We start from the raw sequence: 22,662 nt of genomic DNA, 5'->3' as shown, positions 1-22,662 counted from the left end.
AGTAGCTATGTCCAAACTAACAATGCTTACTAGCATAAAACATCATAAAACAATGGAAGGTCGGAGACTACATACCTCAACATCAGTCGTAAGCTAATCTTTGGAAGAGTCAACTATAACAGCGCAGTTTCGCACGTGGCGTTAAGGAAGATAAACAGTCCACGAAGCTTTACAATTCGTAGAAAAAAAAGGGTGTATTTTTGGAGACAAATCAAACAAACAAAATTTATGTTTTGGGGAGAAATAATTTAAGACCAAATCTAACTATCGAAGTTGACAGGTGTGACTACATGAGAAAAGGAAAAATCTATAAAGGTAATTCTGTAAAACAACAATCAAGACCCCATATGTATTCGTAGTTGGAGTTACCAACTACGTATTGCATTGGTAAAATAGCATTCCTTAATAAGTTACTAGAAGAATATCCTCCTTAATTAGTTGACAGAATTGAATCCACAATTATCCAGTCACATTACTGAGTTATTAGGTTACCGATTTATTATTGGAATACTAATTGAATCAGTTAAATCTATTATAACTAAATCATTATTAAGATTCTGAGAATCAAATTGATCATCAAATTGCTCTAATTATTGATTTATTAATTTAATTTGTTAAACCCAAATTCAACCTATCATATAACCGAATTATAATAAAATAATATATAAAATTACAAATAAACACAAAAAAAATTATATTTTAATCTAAAACTTAAAAATAGGTAAATTAAAAGTGTAATATGAACTAAAATCTTATGATTTCATCTATCAAATAACAAAAAGAATATCAAGCTTTCAAATTTCTAAGACTAACATTAAGATTTGTTAGCGATCATCTATATCCAAATATTCCAATTAATGACTAACAATCAATTGAAAATTTATTCTAATGAGTAATGGCAAAAAATTGATTCAATTGATGACCAATAATGATCACTATATATTTAATTAAACTAATTCAGTAATTAATCCAATAAATGACAAATAATCAATTTAAAAATTATTCTAATTTTTTTATCAAAGATAGGTAGATTCGAATCTGCAACCTCTAAGTGAGTATGGAAAGATTATGCCATTTGAATTATAACTCGTTAGCTAAATTTTATTCTAATGGCCAATAATTAGTTGAGAGTTTAAAATTTGTTGAATCAAAATGATTAAACTCAATAATTGAGAGCTCGAAATTCAATTAATTGTGAAATAAAGACAAATCAGAATTTAATTTGAATATTTTGACATTTAATGTTTAATATTATAAATTAAAAGAAATTAATGAAATATTTAAAGTTTCTAATTAAGATAATTACTTGGATTCAATAGTGAGATAATGGACAAGAGTTTTAGTGTTAGATTTCTTTTAGCAAAGTACATAAAATTTATTTAATAATTTCATCTTAAATTTTACTAAAATTCTTATACCATTTTTGCTCATTTACACATAATTCTAATCCTAACTGTAAAAATGAGTATATGTGAAAATAACTTATGATCGTGGGGTGGTTAAATGGGGACTGCGAAATTGCCACAATGCCGAGAACCCACCCCGTGAAAAAATGCGGATGGGAATGAGGTAGAAGTACCCTCCCCATCAGAACCCACAAAATTCTTACAAAAAATTTTTTCTAAAATACTCTTGCTTATATATAAAAGTGATAAGTTGTCATATTGAATATTTAATGTTTGTATTAGATTACGTTAAATTATGTTTGGAACTTTGAATTGTGCTACTTTATGTTATACTTTGTTGAATTTTTGATAGATAATTTTATATGTTTTGTGATAAATTTGTTTGAGGGAGAAAAATTAAAGCCAACACCCATGGATACCCGCAAAAATTCACTATCTTTGTGGAGATAATTAAACAGGAGCCCGTGACGAGGAAGGGATGGGAAGGAGGAGCATTTTAATAAGTAGACACCCATTACCATCTTCAAGCTAGAGCCAATGGGGACAGCGGCTGAAGGCCGGAGTTCACTTGTTTTTTTTTTTTAACAAAGAAAAGCTCAACACACAAAAGTGGAGCACCAAAATAGGTCATGACGCAAAGAAAAAGAAAAACAGGACATACTAATGCGATTAATCCATTGTCATCTCCGGCATTGCCATCAACAACCACATGGATCGGCACCAGACCACTCTTTGAAGCTCAACACTGACCTCTTTTTGATGTCCTCAATGCTACCTTCTTCATTCTTAAATATTCTTGCATTTTGTTCCATCCAGATGTTCCAAATTACTGCACAAAAACCAACCAACCGCTTATTCTGCTCAACTTTTCTGATAGGTTCTCCTATCCAACTCTCGAACAGTTCCTTGATCGTCCCCGGAACAACCCACACTCTATCAAAGTAAGTCAACCAAGCACACCACACCTGTCAAGTAAACTCACAGCAAAGAAACAAATGGTGGACAAATTTTACATCTTTTTTACACAAAACACAGGTATTATCAGTTAGATGGATGACGCCTAATCTATTCAATCTCTCTTTGGTATTTACCCTTCCCACTAAAATAAACCAAGCAAAGAGCTCAATTCTTGGCGGAATCAAAGCTCTCCAAATTGAGCTAGTAAAGTTGTAACTCGCGACTTCCTCCGATACAATTTCTGTCTGCAGCACTTGCACAAAAGAGTTAGTAGAAAAAATACCTGTTTTATCAAATTTTCACACCACTCTATCCTCTCTACTAGGTGATAATTTAACTGGCCTTAGCCTCTCATGGAGTTGGTTAACAAGTGCCAACTCCCATTGAAATAATTCTCTCCTCCAAAGAAAATTCCATATCCACTCTAGCCCGTCCCAAAACCCACAAACCCCTATAACAGATCCTTGCTAGTTTGAAACAGAGAAGAGCCTCGGAAATCTCTCTTTCACGTGTTGCTCCTTAAACTTCAATTGACAGATATCTTTTCACGGACCCCCTCTTGTATGTAATGTCTAATTTGCTAACATCATATTTGGATTTAACCCATTACACGAACATACAATCTTTTTCCACAGCGGACAATCCTCCTTCAAGAACCGCCACCACCATTTAAACAGAAGCGCTGTATTCCTAACCACAGCGTCCCCCACACCCAGGCCTCCCAGCTTTTTTGGCGCCTGCACCAGTTCCCATTTAACAAGAGGCATACCATTATTTCCATCCTCTTTACTCCATAAAAAATTCCTTTGCAATGCGATCAACTTCTGTGCTACCCCCTTTTGGCATCTTATACAAGCTAAGGTAGTAGACTGGCAAGCTATTAAGCACAGACTTGATAAGAACTAGCTTCCCAGCTTTGTTAAGTACCTTTGCTTTCCAAAGACTGAGCTTCTCTTCCACCTTATCCATAATCGGTTTCCATGTCTTCACTAGTCGAGGATTTGCTCCTAAGGAGATTCCCAAGTATCTTACAAGTAGAACCGCTTCAGTACACCCTAGTATCCCGCACATATTCGTCACCCACTCCGACTCACAATTAACGGAAATCAAATTCGATTTGTCAAAGTTGATGCTTAGTCCAGACATAAGTTCAAAACATCGCAGGAGCCTCTTATAATTCAAGATTGTCTCGGTCTCTGGTGGGTAGAACAAAATAGTGTCATCCGTAAACTGTAAGTGTGACAGTTCTATGTTATCCCTCCCAACTAGCAGTGGAGATATGCGTCCATTCCTGACTGCTTCTCCCACCATCCTATGTAAGACATCAACCACGAGAACAAACAGGAATGGAGATAGCGGATCTCCTTGTCTTAGACCTCTCTCTATCTTGAACGGCTTGGACGGTGCCCCATTAATCAAAATCGACATAGAGGTTGTACTTACGCATTCCTTAACCCATGCTCTCCATCTATGCCCGAAACCCATCTTCTGTGGAACAATATCCACAAAGCTCCACCTGACCCTGTCATAGGCCTTTTGAAAATCTAACTTTATAATCGCTGCCTTCTTCTTGCTCATCCTCAGCCACTGAACTGTTTCACATGCAATGAGGGCGCCGTCATGTATTTTCCGTCTCTTCACAAAAGCGCTCTGTGTCTCTCCCACTAATCTTGGCATCACTGAACTCATCCTTTTTACCAAAACCTTCGAATTCACTTTGTACACACACCCCACCATACTAATAGGCCTTAGGTCCTTGATCTCCTTAGCGCCCACAAACTTAGGGGCTAACGCCACCCAAGTTACATTCACATCCGTTGGTAATTTGGCACTTTGGAAAAAACCTAATACAGCTGCAGTGAATTCATGACCAATCTCATCCCAACACTTCTTAATGAAGTTCATGTTATACCCGTCATTGCCTGGAGCTTTTGTTGACTCAATCTCAAACAACCTCTTTAATTTCCTCAGCAGAAGGAATTATTTCTAATGTTGTAGCCTCATCTCCTTCTAACTTCATCACTAGCCCTTCCCGAAACCCAATCAATGGTGCATATTCCTACCGATACAAATCTTTATAAAACCCTCTAATAGCAAACTTTATTCTGGCCTGATTTTAAACCAATCTCCCATGTAGTAACAGTGCATCAATTCTGTTGTTCCTTCTTCCAGCCGAAGCTATTTGATGAAAGTACTTAGTATTCTTGTCCATATCCCTTGCATGCCGAGCTTCAGACATCTGCTTCCATTGAATTTCCTTCCAAACATACCATTTTTCATGGCATCTCACCAAAGCTTTGCGTCTAGCCTCTATTGTACCGTCATATGTGCCATCACTTGCCATGTCATCAATCTTTTTTATCTCATCCTCAAATCTCTTACTAAAATTGTCTCTATGCCATCTTCTCAGGGGAGCCATTAGCGCCTTCAGCTTGCTGGTGAACTGAATGTCTCCTAAGTGCCTCCATTCCTCTTTTACCATCCTCAGAAAACCCTCATGCGTAAACCACGCGTCTAAACGGTCTTGCGCCTCCCTTCACCCCTGTGTCTTCCACAATCAACGGGCAATGGTCTGATAGCACACGAGGTCCACCTCTCAAGCGAGTATCCGGAAGCGCTCCAATCCAATCTACACTAACCAGGACCTTGTCAATGCGACTACACTGTTGGCCCCTGAACCATGTGTATTTACGATCATTAAGAGGGAGGTCTAACAGCTGCATATCCTGTACCCAAAACTTAAATTCTTCTGCAGATCCCGGTAATCTACTTGCTCCCTTTCTTTCCTCTACTTGCATTATTTCATTGAAGTCCCCCATGAAGCAAAAAGGCACCTGACACAATCCCACAATATAACTCAACTCCACACACATCACCAATTTTTTTGCTCTCTCATGTGCTCCATACACCAAACAGAACGCACATCTAACATTATTATTAGTCATCATCCCCTTTACACAAAGCCAACGTTCCCCTTTATAGCAGTTATTCATTTTAAACAACATATCATCCCATATAAGCAGTAAACCTCCAGAAGCACCTACAGATTCCACATATCCCAACCCATCATGTCATTTCCCCAAATGCGTATGACATCAAATTTAGTCAAAACTTCACGCTTAGTTTCAATCAACCCTAACATGTTTAATCTACAACTCTTTTTCAAATCTTTAATCATTCTCAGCTTTCCATCACCTCCTAAGCTCCTAATATTCCAGCAACTATAAATCATTTAAAAATATTTGTACACACTTTTTTGTAGTTCTTAGGTCTGCTTCTTCTTGCTTTCTCTTTCTGTTTCGCCAGTCTCCTCCTATTTGCAATTTCTTTATTTTGAGCTTGAAGTATTGCCATAATATCCTCATCTTCATCATGTAAGACTGTACCTAATTCCACTGCTAATTCCCAAGTTTTCCTATTTTCCTTCAACTGTTCCTCCCGCTTCAGTTCTTCATCAGACATTACATTCCGGTACCCTGAGGTAGAGTTGTGTTCCCCGTCTTCATTTTTTCCCTCTTCACCATGCGCACACTGTTCCGTGCAAACGGTCACTGTCTCTGGGATAATCTCACCTTCTTCGCCTCTTGCCTCTACTGGACCAGAAGTCCTTTTATTGCTCTGATTAGCCTGCTCATTGGTTCCACCATGTCCCTCTTTTTCATTGTGTGTCTCTACTTCACAGCTTGCCGCCACTGTAATTTGAACAGCTCCATTTTTTTTGTCCCCAACCCTATCGCAGATCCCGCTCCCAGGCGCTATTCGTTTACCATCCTTCTTCAGCTGCGCAAGTGGTATATTGCTTGGCCCCGACGCCATCTGCCCCGCATCCCCTCTCCATGGGTCAATGTTATTTTGGTTCGGCACGTTACCTGACACTTCCTGTACGAGTCTCGCTGGTGGCTGCTCATGTTCTATCGGCGCGCAGGAGCTACTTCTTGAAGAGAACCTATCGGCGCTTCTTTCTTCATCTACTTGTTCCACTTCAACCCGCGTTGCTTTTTCCTTACCCGCTCCAGCTTGAGCCCACCGTTCAAGGCTCATTCCTTCATCTAAAGAATTATGTTGGACATAATCATTTGTGAGCCCACAACCATTAAGGCCCACATTACCCAGTCACCCATCATGCTTTTATTTTTACACTCCTTATTACTACCGTGGCCCACTAAAATTCTTCTTCCAGCCTTTATTACACCCACATTTATCCTTCCTTTTGAAATAAAATTTCCTTGTGTTACCGTTCTGTCTGAATCCTCGTCCGTTAAAAAATTAGAATCCCCAAAATCTTTGCCTCTTTCAAAATCCATTAATGCATTTAAATTAGGTAACCTTTTTTCCTTGATTGGTAGTAAATGTGCCTGATTCCAGTCATTCAAAAATAAATCATGAATTACTGTTCTACCCTTATCTTCTCCGTGATTTCTCACCCCTCCTTCCACAAATTCAGCCACCGGATCAAACATCGGTGTCAGCGTCTTTATTCCTTGCCACTTACATCATAGTTGGTCTTCATCGTTTGCATATTTTTACCTACCATCATGCTCTCTGCTCCATATTTTTCACGTCCCACCTCCTTCACAAAAACATCGAATCCACTAGTACCGACCGTTATGTGAATCCATTCACTAATAACATCAAACATACAAGTATCGATTTGGACTCTACCAGAACTGAATGATAATTCTGATTCTATCACCTCATCACACCGTACCACTTCCCCCCATTGCCCACCTATCCTTTTGAATGTTTCTGCGGACCACACATGCAGTGGCACTCCAAAACATTCTAACTATACACTTCTAGTCTCACTTCGTTCCGATTCTTTTCATCTCTAAACACTATGAAAAACTTGCAGAAGGCTATTCATTTTGAATGTATAATACTCCTCCGCATGCTCCACAGTGTCAAAAGTTAATAGTGTCTTATACGCTCCTAATTCCCGGACTTGAACAACCTGAGGCACATTCTTGCTAACTGCCTTCTTCAGTGCATTGAGATCTATGGCCATGGTCGTCCCCCCGACTAAACTCCTTGCTAGCCAACCTATATTCTCTTATGCAACTGTTACTTCAACCTTCTTCGTCCAGCCATTACCGTTTGGGTCCCTATTCGACGTATTCTTCATCGTCACTCCTTCACCTGTATCCATATGCAAATTGTCCCCACGTTGAGTCCGCCTATTCTCAACCGTAGTCTGTTCGCCACTTCCGGCCTAAATTCTTCTTACCTTCTCCTTTACTAGCCTTTTATACTTCGCTTCTTGAACTGAGACTATCTTCCCACGTAATCGCATGCGATCCATTTTCGTTATCGCCTTCAGTGCCCCCCTTTCGTCGTGTATCGTATAAATGCAAAAAGATATATCATACCTTTTTTCTGCTTACGAGAAAGATAAATGTCATTGATTCTTCCTGTCCAGGTGAAAAGGTGAAATAATTTCTTCTTTGAGATATCTCCCGGTAAATTGTCAACAAAGATGGAGAAAGACTCATTTTTCAGTCGATAGTATTCTTCTCTGTTCCAAACCCTAGGATCCTTCGAATGTTGATGTCGTTCCCATACTCTACCCCGCTCTGTGTTTCCCCCCTCTCTCTCTCTCTCTCATCCTCTCTCTCATCCTCTAGTTGGGTTCAAGCGTAGAACCAGATTCTCTGGAGTTCACTTGTTTAGGAACCTTTTCTTTTGAATTCAGTGTTGTTCTTCTATACAGAATTGAAGACGGAGGACTTGAGTTTTAGAAAATTAGAGGTTTTTTTTAAATTTCTGCTTTTGTGTCTTTTGTTTACACAAAATAGTTTGGAGGAAGTTTTATAAAATCGAACGAGTTACTCTGTTTTATTGAACCAACCAGCCTTTGACCAGTTTTCTGGTTCGATAGTAGTTTAAGGCCTAGGCTATTTTGCATATCACCCGAATCGACTTTTACAATAGTTTTCCGTTCGACAGATCACACTGATCGATTCAAACCAATTTTTAGAATATTAGTTAAAATTTTATTTCATTCTTTTCACAATAATTTTTTTTTATGTTAAAGTAATTAGTATTTTTGGATTTCAATAATTTATTAATAGTTTATACATAATATATGCTTTAAGTATTTATTAAAAAAATTATATAACTAAAAAAATATATTTTGATTAATAAAGAGTATTTTTGTTTTAATTTACAAATGTTTAAAAAAGATTAATATTTATTTTAAAATTAAGCATGAGTAATAAAATATGATGGATTTAAGAAAGAGCGATACAAAACTAAAATTAAAATTAAAATTAAAATTAGAAATATAAAACAATTTAGTTGAATATTTTATAATATATATTTTAATTAGCCCATTAAATCATAAAAAAATAACATAGCCTAGTGACAATATAAATACTATTTAGTTGAAGATTTTATAATATATATTTTATTTAGCCCGCTAAATCATAAAAAAGATAACATAGCCTAGTGACAAAATAAATACTATCTAATCTGGATTTGAGCCTTACTTTTAGTATTTTGGAATTATTTTATACTCCTTGAAGTCTCACGTTGCCTAGAACTTATTGAAAAGCAGAGTTATATGCCTCATTACAACGCTTTTGGATCACGTATTGGAAGACTTTCTTTTATATTTCACGTGGTTTGTTGGCATACTGTGCATCAGTCAAATTTTTGCACACAGTTCACACTTGAATCGACAGGTTTTTAACGGATTCGACTATCTGTACCAATTCAAATATATAAACGATCAAACCATGCGATCCGTTTCGATTCTAATAATAACTATGCTATCCTATTGTGAAGTAAATATTGGGATTGAAATTGTTACTCAATTTATATTATTGAATATTAGTTGAGAGAGTCATCACACTCAATAAGGTTTATATTTGTGACACGGAGAAGAGTAAATTGTGTCACTCAATATATATGAGCTATACATAACTAAGAGTAACACATTTAAATAACAAGTTATTCTATAAAACTTGTATGCACAGAAATTGAATTGTGTTGCTAAAATAATTATAAGATGTCTCTCATCTTTGAATGTTGTATATTTGAGAATATTCAATTCTATGAATTATTTAATGGACATTCTTTTTAAGAGTAAATTTTAATATAGTAAAAATTGTAACTAAATTTTTTAAGAGAATATTATTTTACATAATATTTTTATTTTTTATCTTTTATCACAAAAATTTCCTACCTTTTATTGAAAATACTCTTTACCATTACATGAAAAAAAAAAGGAGAATAAAATGGTTTTTATCTCTCTCCCTCCTTTGTTTCCAGAACTTTTCGATTTCTCAATTTATGTGGTCACTTGACCAAGACAACATATAAAATTAGAAAAAAAAAGACACACACGAATTTACCTTTACGGGAAGAAGAATGGGTGGAAGGGAATGCCTAGTGATCGGATGGATATTATAAAAAAAAAATATGTTACAAATATATTTTTTTTATGAATATTCTAAATTGTAACTGCATTTTAATATTTAAGTAGATAGAGACAATTATAAATATAATTTAATTGAGTGAGTTAGGAGTTAGGTCTTTTGACTATAAATAATTTTTTTTATGTCCTCTGAATAATACAATAATTAATAAAATCATCTATAATTCTCTCTATTCTCTTTTCTCTTTTCTCTCCTTTCAAAGCATAACCTTATTTTAATAACACGTTATCAGCACAAATTCTACTCTAAGATTAAGTAATTATTTTTTTTTTACTATACACTTTATTCTTCTTCTTTTTTTTTCTACACCACAATCACCCTTACAAATACATCAATGTTCTTTTTCCTTCTTCTTAAACATCATGGTTAATTGTTTTTTAATACATTTATGGTTCTTTTATATATACTACATATACTTTATCATTGTTTTCTTGTTTTCTTCTCCTTTTTATAATTCTACTTTCCATTAATTTGATTGATTACATTTGTTTTTTTCTTCGTAACCACTATAAGAAACACATTGAATACCGTAGAAATTATTGTCAGATTTAACGGCGTCCATTATTGTCGGATTTTGCATTAGTTTTTGCGTCGAATACAAGCTAGCTTTGGTTCCCCGAATTTTTTACCGTTGGATTTGATGTTTCGACTTTAAATCCGACGGTGAGAAGTGGCGCGAAATATTATTTTAGTGGCACCAACTATATCGGAAGATCTACCGTCGAATTTCACTGACAGTAATAGGGTTTAGTGAAACGTTGTGTTTACGCAATTTATCATCGAAATGTTCTGCCAGTAAATTCAACGGTAATATTGGAGTAAAATTCAAACACGAAGTCCCTTCCTCTCACTTCTGGAAACTCACTCTCTCTCTTCTTTCTCTCTCTCCTCTCGTGTTCCCTCGTCGGCTGACAAGCTGCCATCGTCGCCACCACCTGCTAGAGCCTCTACTGCCGCCACCGCTGGACATTCTTGTTGCCAGAGCTATCGGGAATGCCTGGAGCCGTCGGAAATGCTGCCGTTCATGTTCGTGGTCATTGTCATCGATGATAGTGACGTTGTTACCGTCATTGCCGCCTCCTATTACCACCACGCCTCCTGCATCCTGCAGCCACCATCAGAGGTAATTTCTGCATATTTTTTACTATTTTAAGATTTTTATGTGAATCTAGGATTTTTTTGTTAAGTAGTTTATGAAGTTATTGATTAAATTAGTGTAATAAAGATTGTGATTAGGATTTGGTATAGTTCTTTTAGAATTTTTCAAAATTTTTTTGTGAGTTTAGGATTTTGTTAGGTATTTTACCAAATCATTGATTAAATTTGGTAAAGAAGATAGTGATTAGAGTTTGGTTTAGGGGTTTTAGTTTCTTCAGTTTTTTTTGTGTGTTTAGAATTTTGTTATGTATTTTATTATCAAATTATTGATAAAATTAGGATAATGAAGTGTGTGATTAGGATTTCTTCTGTTAGTTTAATGTAAATAGAAGTTAAATTAAGTTGAGATAGGTTAAGTAGAGTGAGACTAAAAGTGCTCAACATTGTTGGAAGACTTTGTATAGTTTATTGAATTAATTAGTTTCGTCTTGTGAGTTAAATAAATTTTTTTTATTAGGACAGTGCTATTTCTTTGAGATCAATTGGATTTTGCTTCTTTCATGTTCTGTGCATCTGTGTTGGAAATATGTTTTTTATCTCTAACTATAATCAATTGTTTAAGTTTTATGTTGGACTTACTTTTTCTAAGATAGCGTTTTAGGACGGAAGTGAGAGAAGGTCATGTAGAGGCGCCTTCTCGAAATCCTTGTTTGCTGGAAAATTATAGAGTTATATGGGGTTGCACACTAGAACGGTTAGGATTTGATGTGTTAATGAATTCTTGTTTGTTCTAATTTATGCCTGGAGCTGTTTTCTCTGTGAAAATTGTTATATTTATTTGATGGATGTCTCTGAATTAAAGGAAAGTTCTGCCGAAATTTTGTTTAATTTGTTTTAAAATGTTTGGTTTGTCAAAAAATGATAATTATATTTGGAGAAAGATTCTATTATAGGGTACAATTAGCCAGATTTCCTAAAAAAAAGATTATAATTTATGTTATTCGTTGAATTCTAGGGTGTGTGTTTCAATATGATTCCAAGTCATCGTCTATGGATGTATGATAGAGTGTTTAAAACCTGAATTCTTTGAGGGGGTTGACGCATTTGTTGCGCATGTCTTCAGCATGGAACGTTTAGGTCTAAAGGGATATATAGATGTCCGTGAGAAAAGTGTCGGCTGACTAAGTGGTTAGGACCTGCGGATATAACGCTTTATCTTTACTCTAACGTGTAAATCCCGGGTAATTAATAAATAATTATCTAATAAATTAATTATTTTTTAAAGAAATTAGAAAATTAAATTTTATAGTTTAATGAGGTAGAAATAATTAAAATATGAATTTTGACGCTAATTTTAAAGGTTTTGGCCTAAAGTTAGGCCAAATAGACCGATTCGAGCGAACCGGATCCATAATGGGCCCAAGGCCCAACCCAACTCCCCATATATAAAGAGCAGTAGCTCTTCTCCTTCTCCCAAAGCAAGAGACACATGCTAAGAGTAAGCGGGGAACGGGCAAGAACAACAAACCCTCATTTTGAATTTAAATTCCCATAACTTTCACTTCCGAGCTCCGATCGCCGCATCGTTTACGGCCACGTGACCATAGTGTCGAGCTCTATAAAACCTACCAAACAATTTGGAAGGTAAGCCTCAGCTTCTTTTCCAGCTGCTCACCCTTTCATTTTTGAAAATATTAAGCCTTTGTGTTGAGATTTTGTTGAATTTTGGTGTATAGGATCAAATCGGCTTTATGGGTTGTTGGGTCTTGTCCCAAACTCTCGTTGGTAAGGTGAGAAACCACTAATCCTTGTGAAATTATTAAATTAGTAAACTCTATATTGATTTTATTCATGTTGGTGTGAAATTAGATTGTATTTATGTGATTTGGAACCAAATTGGTAGTGTTTGAAAGCTTGATTTTGGACCTTGGAGGTTGAGTTGTTATTGGTGTATATTTTGGCATTTGGGACACTGGTGGGATGATGGTGTTTGTGGTATTTCAGGCTTAAGGAGGAATCGACCAAGGTATGGTTTTGGTTTCTCATAGATAATATATAATGTATTGTGAAAACTTAGGCTAGTTGACCGTAGAATAGATTAAATGTTGTGAACTTGCTAATGTTAGTGATTTTAGTGAAATATTGAGTTTGTGATAAGTTTGTGATGATGATTGATGAGCCTTTGATGATGGTTGATGAGACTTGATGGTTTGAGTATAATTATTGATGTATTGATGAATTGCATTATTTTGATTGAAAATGGTTGGGATAGAATTGTCACAATTTGAGAATTGATATGTTGTAGAAGGGACAAAATGGGTATGGGATTGTTTGGACTATATTTGATGTTGTTTGAGACATGAAACTTTGGTTGGAAATTGAGGATTTGGAAAATAGAGGTTTTGAGCTCTTTTGATAAAAATAGATTTTTAACAAACTTTGGCAGATCATACCTTGAGCCTCAGAATTTGGATTTGAATGAGATCTATTTCCAATTAAAGACAAATTTGAAAGCTTTAAAACGATATAAAGTTTGTGAAAATTGGAGTTTTGTAGAGGAAGTTATAAGCGTCGGAAGTTAGTGTATAAAACTGATTTTTTTCATGACTACGTACGTGAGTCCCCTGTTTTAGCCAAAAATGAGAATTTTGAATGTTTAACCAATCCTCTAGCTTTGCAAACCTCTTTTACACTTGTTTAAGGTCCGTTAGTGAATCTTCAAGCCTTAGAACGGGAATGAGTTTGTTAAATAAGTTGAGGAGATACTTTGGAGGGTTTTGCAAAGAGTTAACTGAATTAATGAAGTGTTAGTAATGTTGAATAAGAAATAAGTAATGAACATAACGATTAGTAATGAAATATGGCTGAGTTGAGAGGTGTTTGATGATGAGGTTGGTTATAAGAAAGAAGAATAAGGAGAACTAAGTTAATTATGAACTTTGAATGAGATATGATGAGATTGATTGAGATATATGAGACCGGGTAAGATACAGTGGCGTTGTCCACTTGCTCAGGGTAAGAAATGAGGAAGAAGAATGATTGAAAGTGATTATGAAGACAATGGTTATGAATGTGAAGTGTGAATGTATGTTCTATTTTGTTTTGTTGCATCATTTTCTCTCTGTTATAAAGTGTGTCGGGCACTTTATCCCATGAGTGTGATTGGCACTATATTCCAAGAATGTGGCAGGCATTATATCCCAAGAGTGTGGGAGCACTTTACCCTGGGAAGTGAGTCAGGCACTATTTCCCATGAGCGTCGCAGATATTACATTCCAAGAGCGTGGCGGGCGCTATATCCCAAGAGTGTGGGAACATTTTATCCCAGGATATGTGACGGGCACTGTATCCTATGAGTGTGACGGGCACTATATCCCAAGAGTGTGACAGACACTAAATCCCAAGAGTGTGGAGGCATGTCAGAGAGACGTTATCTGGATTAGCTACTAGGTGTGTCGGGCTCTAGCATAGTAACCGACACGTGAGCCCACGGCCTGTACGACAGGCACACATCATGTGCATTTGTATGTTTTGCTTGAGTATGCATTGTTTAGTTTGCTTAATTGCTTTATCTCTGCTTATCTGCTACTTGTTTTATTTGCTATAACTGTTATCTATATCTGTGCTTTCCTTATCTGTTTTGTTTGTGTTTGCAACTGAGAGATCTCTCGTTTGGCGGAGGCGTGACGAGGGTAGTTCCACCAGTGTTTCGGAGGGCTGGAAGAAGCAAGATTTACAAGATTAAGTTATTATTTGAGTTATAACTTGAAAAACCTTAGATTGTGTACCCAAAAATCTGGTTTAATTAATCCTTTAAGTTTTAACTAAGTGTCAAAGTTCTAGGATGGCCTCTAGCTTTTCTGGGACCTTATATATTATTTATATGGGCATCGTTACCATGCTGAGAACCTCCAATTCTCATCCCATACATATGTTGTCACTTTTCAGATGTAGGTTGGGAGGATCCTTGTTAGGCGTCTGAAGGTTCCTAATGCAAGCAAAGTTGAGGATGCTAAATTTGGTTATTTTTGTAACACCCTAATTACTTTAAGCCTTACATCGCGCCGTAAAGCAAAGGTTAATCAAAGGTTACGAAAATTCTAAAGCTAGTACATGTATATATATATATATATATATATATATAAAGAAATAATAATTCTAGAAGCCCGATGAAGAATTAAGCTCAAAAACAGAGATTGAAAAGCGCAAAATGTTCACACGAAGCTACAACTTAAGGCACAAGATATACATACAGGTATTAAGATATATATAGATATATAAAAGCATAATAGTATAAAGATCTAGCCACAAATTTCAGAGTTTAAGCCAGCTAGTTATATACAGACAATATAGAGTTGTTGAAAATAAAACAGCTTATACAATATTTCTCTCAAGGTAAGCCTCTAAGGCATAGATAAATACAAAAGTGAGAGATCTAATCAAAATAAATCAAAAGACTTCAAAACATAGCAAGGATCCTCCGCTATCACCATCAAAGCAACTCACCGAGGTGGGTTGCGACCTGCATCCGAAAAACAATAACAGAGTATGGAATGAGAACCGGAGGTTCTCAGTATGGTAACAATGCCCAATGATGTAAGATATAAGACTCCTGGACGCCAGAGGCAATCCTAGAGCTTCATATCCATCATGAGATTCAGACTTAAAACATAAGTACATTTAAAACCATTACTTAAAACCATAGAGAAAATAAGGGGATCTAACTTAGTGGATTTCTAATCTAATAATTCTTCGCTGTCCCACAGCCTTCGCCTGCCTAACCGCCATGCGATCCCATCGCTACCACCTTCCGAGCCTCCTCAATCCCAGTAGAAAACACAGATAATAATAATACAAGTAAAGCACAAGTATTGCCACACACACACTCACACACACACACACACACACACACACACACACACACACACACACACACACACACATATATATATAAGTAATTCAATAAGCATTTAGGGATGTTAAACACTTAGGCAAACAATACAAGTTGGCAAAGCAAACAAACAGATAGAATATGCACATGATGAATGCCTGTTCTATTTGGCTGCGATATCACATTGTCGGTTCAACTGCCAACCCGACACATCTTCTTGGAGATGTCGCCCTTCGGTCTCATATTGGGAACCCCGAGATATCGTGCCCGAAACACGGTCCAGGATATAGTGCCTACACACTCTAGTGATTCCGAAAGAAAGGATGCGAGCGGGATACTTTTACCACGGACCTCACATCTCAACGTAAGCGGGACTAAACAGCCCCCTTACGCCGCCGTCGTGACCTCGACAAGCGGGATTAACCACCGTCCTTGCCAGGTGCATAGCATCTCAACAATCTCAGTTTAAAAACATTACATCGGTGGTTTCAAAATAATTTCATTCAGTACTCAGTAGTTCACCACTTCCACAATTCATTGTCAATAATCATCAACACAATACTCCGCTTTCTCACTCCACTAGATCCATCCTCAGTAATCCAGAAACCTATGTCTCCGTTTTCTAAATTCATGTAAAATTCACTTATGTAAGTCATTAATTATCCTCTATTAATCCTTAGGCCTAACTATAAAACATTGCCCTTAAACTGCATTTTGGAGAGGTTTAGAAAGTTTGGAGAATGCTTAAAAACAAAGAAAATCATTTTTTAGCAAAACAAGGATCTCGCGTACGCATGCTGTTGAAAAGGGTGGTCACGTACGCAACCTCTTGCTCGCGTACACGAGTGTCCCAACCCAAATGGGTTGCTCGCATCGTGTTTAAAGTTCGCGTACACAAAGATTCATTTTTGAATAGCTTGCGTACGCATGCAGTGCGTCGCATACGCGAGATGCCCAACCCGAATGGTTTGGTCGCATCGCGTGCACTGTGTCGCGTACGCAAGGAGTAAAAATATATTTGCTTGTGTACACAGGTAGTGTTTGAGTATGTGAGTTACTCAACCCGAAGGGATTGGTCGCGTCGTGTACCCTCTGTCGCGTACGCAGCCCATACCAGACTTAGAAAAATTTCAAATGTTGCAGAATTCAGTTTTTGGCACGAAAGTTTAAACACTCATAACTTCCTCTACAAAAGTCTATTTTCTACACACTTTATATTAATTTAAAGCTCTCAAATCCATCTTTAATTTCATTCAATTTTAAGCTTTGACGCTGAAGTTATGATCCGTCAAAGTTCGTCAAAAACAACAATGTTCTCAACTTTCCAAAATTCACAACCAAACTAAACCAAAATCACACCAAACCTCAATTCACCTCAAAATTTATCCTTTTGTGTCTCATATTACCAATCTTACTAAATATCTATTCACATTACATAATTCTCAACTCCAATGATCAATTGTATCACACTAAAATAATTCCTCACCTAACACAATCATCAATCATCATCATATCACTAACAATCATCATAATCAATCTCATTCAACCTCAATCTCAATCCTCAATGTCATTTATCAACATCAACAACACAGTTCATCCAAATAATAAAAAATCATCAAATCATCATACAACCTCATTCAACAAGATCAACAACCAATTCAATTCAATCCTATCCTATGGGTCACTAGCCTAAGTGTCCTAAAATATTATATATTACATAGAGAAAATCAAAACCATACCTTGGTCGATTTCCAAAATGTGTAAAATACCAAAATTGAGTCCAAACCAAGCTTCCAACCAAATCAAATCACCAATCCCAATCCAAATGCTTCCAATATCACAATAATCAAACTATACACAATTAATTCATAAAATCAATACTTACGGTTCCATATATACATAGAACCACAAGTGATTTGGGATTTCTTACCTTTCCTAAGTTGGATTGGGATAAAACCCACTAAGTACCCGGTGTTAGATTGTACTTAAATAATCAAAATCACAAGAACCACTCATTCACCATAGTCAAAATTCGAATCTATTATAGAAGGAAGAATTGGGCAAGAAATTGAAAGTTCCTTACCACTTTGTTCAGATAAAATCGAAGAGCACGACGAGAGTTTCACGTGGCAACTGACGGCATGCAAATCGGAGCTCTGGAGAGTGAGATATGGCTCTAAGAAGAAGAGGATGAATAGTGAAAGGAAACCCAGACCTCTCCTCTCTTCAAGTCACGTTGCAGCTGCTGGGTTATGTTGAAAGTGACTGAAATGGCCACTTAAATGTGTATTTATATGTTGGGCTTGGGCCCGATCCAACCCGTTAGCATTTTTGGGCCTTTGGCCCAATTTTGAGCCAAACCTTCAAAATTAGCGCTCGGTTTTTAACTTTAATTTATTTCCTAAATTTTTCTACTGTTTTTGTCATTCTCGCACAGTGTCGGATAGATTTAAGCTGGTACTACCAGTTAATTTATCGGTACGCATTTTTACGCAATTTTCCAAAGAAAATTACATTTTCCAACTCAAAAAAATCAACTGAGTCCAATTATCATATTTGTATTTTCTAATTAATCTTCTAAATTTTTGGAACCTATTTTTGGGACCATTAATTTATTATTATTTTACGTTAATTAATCGGTTAATTATTTCTGGTTCTTACAATTTTGCTATGTATATATGTATATAGAATCTTCTCCTCATGTACTTTATGTTTAATCCTCCTAGAGGCTTTTATGGAGAACTAGGTACTTACTTTATGTATTCTGGATTGTGTTGGGATATGTATGTATATATGTATATTCTCCAGCCGATCTTGGCTTCGTAGGTCGAGTCTGGAGTTTGATATTTTGTACCTTTGATATTCTACTCTTTATGTTTTCACTCTTAACTTTTTCTCGTGTTCAATTTCTATTTAGGTGAGTGTTGCGCTTTTTGTTTTGCAACTCTTGTTTAAACTTTCCTTCAAGGCTCCTCGAATATAAATTTCTTCAACTATATAATGTATATATTTTATTTTAGAGGTCATAATACCTCACCACCTCTATTTTATGACTTAACCGTAAGACTCTGTGTGGTAGGGTGTTATATAACGGGTTCAAGGATGGGTATTGGATATGGATGGACATGGAGAAATGGACGAACAGGAAATTATCCGGTCAGTCTCAATTTGAATAGGTGTGATTGTCGATCAACTAGGGTTCGAGTGGTGAGAGAACTAAACCTGGAAGAAATGACTTGGGAGGGTAACCAAGAGAGATACAATGAGATGGTATTTGAGGCAACAAGTGTTATAGAATTAGAAGAGGCTAAACAAGAGCCTAACACGTAGGCAAAGAGATATTATTATCTGTTAAAATCTGCTACAAGATTGTTGTTCGAGGGATGCATTCATTTGAATTTTTCTGCATGTGTTAGAATGATTAGTGTTAAGTCAAAGTCAAATCATACACAAGAGTCCTTTGGATAAGTGGGCCACCCTTTGCAATGAATTGGTATCTTTCGGGACCACTACATTCTCCGAAACCACTACGAAGCAAAGAAGCTAGTTTTGAAATTGGATCTAAATTCAGTGAAAATTGATTGTTATTTGAATGGTTATATGCTTTATTATAAGAAGGATGCAAACCTAACTGAATATAGATTTTGTAGATCACCGAAGTTCTAAGTTGAAAGAGACTAGATTGGTAAACGTCGGTTAAAGAAAATTCCAATGAAACAAATGCACTACTTGCCCTTAATATATTTTTCTTTGGTAGATTCAATTACATTAAGATATCTAATTAGTCTGGTAGTACATGAAAAGCTTGATATGCGTCTAATGGATGTTGTTATATCCTATTCATACAACTCAATTGATAAAAAAATTTATACGAAAATCCCTAAAGATTTCAAAGTTCCCGAAGCAAATAACAATTCTCTAGAGATCTGTTTAGTAAGACTTCAAAAATTTTTGTATGGATTAAAACAATTTGGGTTATGTGGTATAAATGTTTCAGTAAATTCTCATTGAAAGATTGATACAATAATAACCGTGTATGCTCATGTATGTTCATAAAAAAATTGCATCCAAATTTGTTACTATTGCAGTATATGTTGATGATTTAAACAACATTAGATCACTCGAAGAGATTTCAAAAACTGTGGGTTATTTAAAAAGAGAATTTGAAATAAAAGATATTGTCAAGACAAAATTTTGACTTAGTTGCAAATTGAACATTTGAAGGATGGTAATTCATCCATCGATCAACATATGTTGAGAAACTTTTTAAAAAAGTTTACATGGACAACCACTACAATATTCAAGCTGATTTGTGACAATTTTTTTCTAGTTTATGGTGGTTTGAAACCCCCACCAAAAGGTTAGTGGGAGTTTCTCAAACCTCCAAAATTTGAGGTACCACAAACTTATTTGTGGCGGTTTTGTAGAACTCCCAGGACATAATTTTGTGGCACTTCTTTGTCTGCTTTGTAGGAATTTTTAGTTGAATTTTTTGGTAGTTTTTTTTTAATTTTTGTGGTGGTTCAAAACTACCACAAAACTAAATTTTAAAATAAAAAAATCGTAGCAAACTGAACGGTTGCAAACCATTTAAAATTGAAACTAAACAGATTTGAAAGCTATAAACCACTATTATTGAATGAACAAATTACATCAATAAAGCTAAAGATTATTTAATTTTAAAGAAATTAGTAATGGGTATGGAATGAACAGAAATTTGAACAAATTACATTAATCAAATTTACATATGCATGAAACAAGACAAAAATAGAAATTTGAATTATTTCTACATGTAAAATTTGAACAATCCACTTAATTTAACATTATATTATGAATTTAGTGTTGGCACTTGATGACATGTCATCTTAGCCTAGTTTCACTAGCCTTTTTCTTTAGTTTTCAATTGAATTATGCACTTTCTTGAGCCATAAGCAAGCCAATTGGGTAGATTTTCATGTTTCCTTTGATTTAATCAACCATGTATGAATTCATGCTATTTCATGAGGTTTTATGCTATAATTGTCACATATTATGAAAGAATGAATATCTCATGATTTTGAGCATAGCTTTGATGTGTTTGGTTGATTAATGATAGGTGAAGAAAGCTTGGAGAAAGGTTGAAGCAAGAAGGAATGGTTAGGAGGAAGAGAGGACAAAAAGTTTGAGCAAAAGTTTGCCTCAAACTTTAGCTCAAACTTTTGGATTAATTGAAAATGAACCAGGAAGCAAAAAGCTGGACCAAAAGTTAGCCTCAAACTTTTGTGCAAACTTTTGGGCAAAAAGTTGGAGCAAAAGTTAGCCTCAAACTTTTTGGCTAACTTTTGGGCAAAAAGTTGTAGCAAAAGTTAGCCTCAAACTTTTTAGGTAACTTTTGGGCAAAAAGCTGGAGCAAAAGTTAGCCTAAAACTTTTTGGCAAACTTTTGGCATCACAAATCAACACCCTGGAGAGCAAAAGTTTGTGCCAACGTTAGCCCCTAACTTTTTGGCTAACGTTGGCGCATGAAAAACACACCCTGGAGAGCAAAAGTTTGCGCCAACGTTAGCCTCTAACTTTTTGGCTAACGTTGGCGCCATGAGTGTGCAAGGGAAGGCCAACGTTGGAGCAAAAGTTAGACCCTAACTTTTGCCCCAACGTTGGTATCAGCAAAAGAGGGTGGCTGATGTGAAAAGTTGGAGTAAAAGTTAGCCTCAAACTTTTACTCCAACTTTTACTCAAGCTTTCATGATTCCAACCCGGTTCAATTCGGTTCTTCTCCAAACTCCAAGAGCAATCAACCAAGGCCTCTATCAACCCAATTCCATCAAGAGCAAAGGCCCAATTGAAGGCTTGAAGACCATTTGAAGAAAGTGTATAAATAGCATAGGATTTAAGTTTTTAAGAGAGCTTTTCCTTTGAGTTTTGAGAGAGAGTTTTCGGAGAGTTTTGGTGATTGAGTGAATTTTAAATTTCTAAGTCTTGGGGAAGGAGAATTGAATTCCCTTCCTCTTAGTTTTCTTGCTTTCAATTTCAATTTCAATTGTCTTGGATCTTGGGTGGAGAATTGAAGAACTTCTGTTTCAATCTCACCTGGGGATCTTGTTTAATTTTCTGCTTAATTGAATTTCAGTTTCGGTTAATTGCTTTTCATCTACTTTCTTTGCAATCTACATTTCCTTTGCAATTGTTCTTGTTGGATCTAGGAAGGCATTGAGATCTAGACTTGGTTTTCTAGTCTCTTGGGTCCTGAGATCCGGATTTCCCATTTCCCATTCCCTGTTTACTGTTTTCATGCTCATTTACAATTCTGTTTTTAAGATCCGGTTCGATTCAAGACATCCTTTACTTCTCTATTTGTTGCAATTTACTTTTCCTTGTTTAATTTCTGCAAATCCAACTCCCAATTCCCTTTACAATTCAAGCCATTTACATTTCTTGCACTTTAAGATTCTGCAATTTACATTTCTTGCGTTCTAAGTTTCTGCCATTTAATTTTTTGCTCTTTAAGATTCAGCACTTTAAATTCCAGTTCTCTTTAATTTCATGTAATTCACCCATTTCCTTTACTTTCTATGCAATTTAAATTCTGCAAATCACAAATCTCTCAACCAAATCTTGATTCGCTTGACTAAATCAACCACTAAACTAAAATTGCTCAATCCTTCAATCCCTGTGGGATCGACCTCACTCCCGTGAGTTATTATTACTGGATGCGACCCGGTGCACTTGCCGGTTAGATTTGGGTGTTTTGGAGAAATTTGTTTTTCCACAAAAATATCCCATCAAGTTTTTGCTGGGGATTGATTAGATTGACAATGATTAAGTGAAGTGGAGATCTAGATCTAGCATTTTTATTTTCTGTTTCTCTAATTTTCAATTAACCCGCTAACTGTTTG

The sequence above is a fragment of the Arachis ipaensis genome, chromosome B8 (assembly GCF_059453495.1).
Source record: "Arachis ipaensis isolate K30076 ecotype BB chromosome B8, ASM5945349v1, whole genome shotgun sequence".
NCBI classification, from domain to species: domain Eukaryota; kingdom Viridiplantae; phylum Streptophyta; class Magnoliopsida; order Fabales; family Fabaceae; genus Arachis; species Arachis ipaensis.
The sequence above is the reverse complement of the archived record's forward strand: the minus strand, read 5'-3'. Positions refer to the sequence as shown.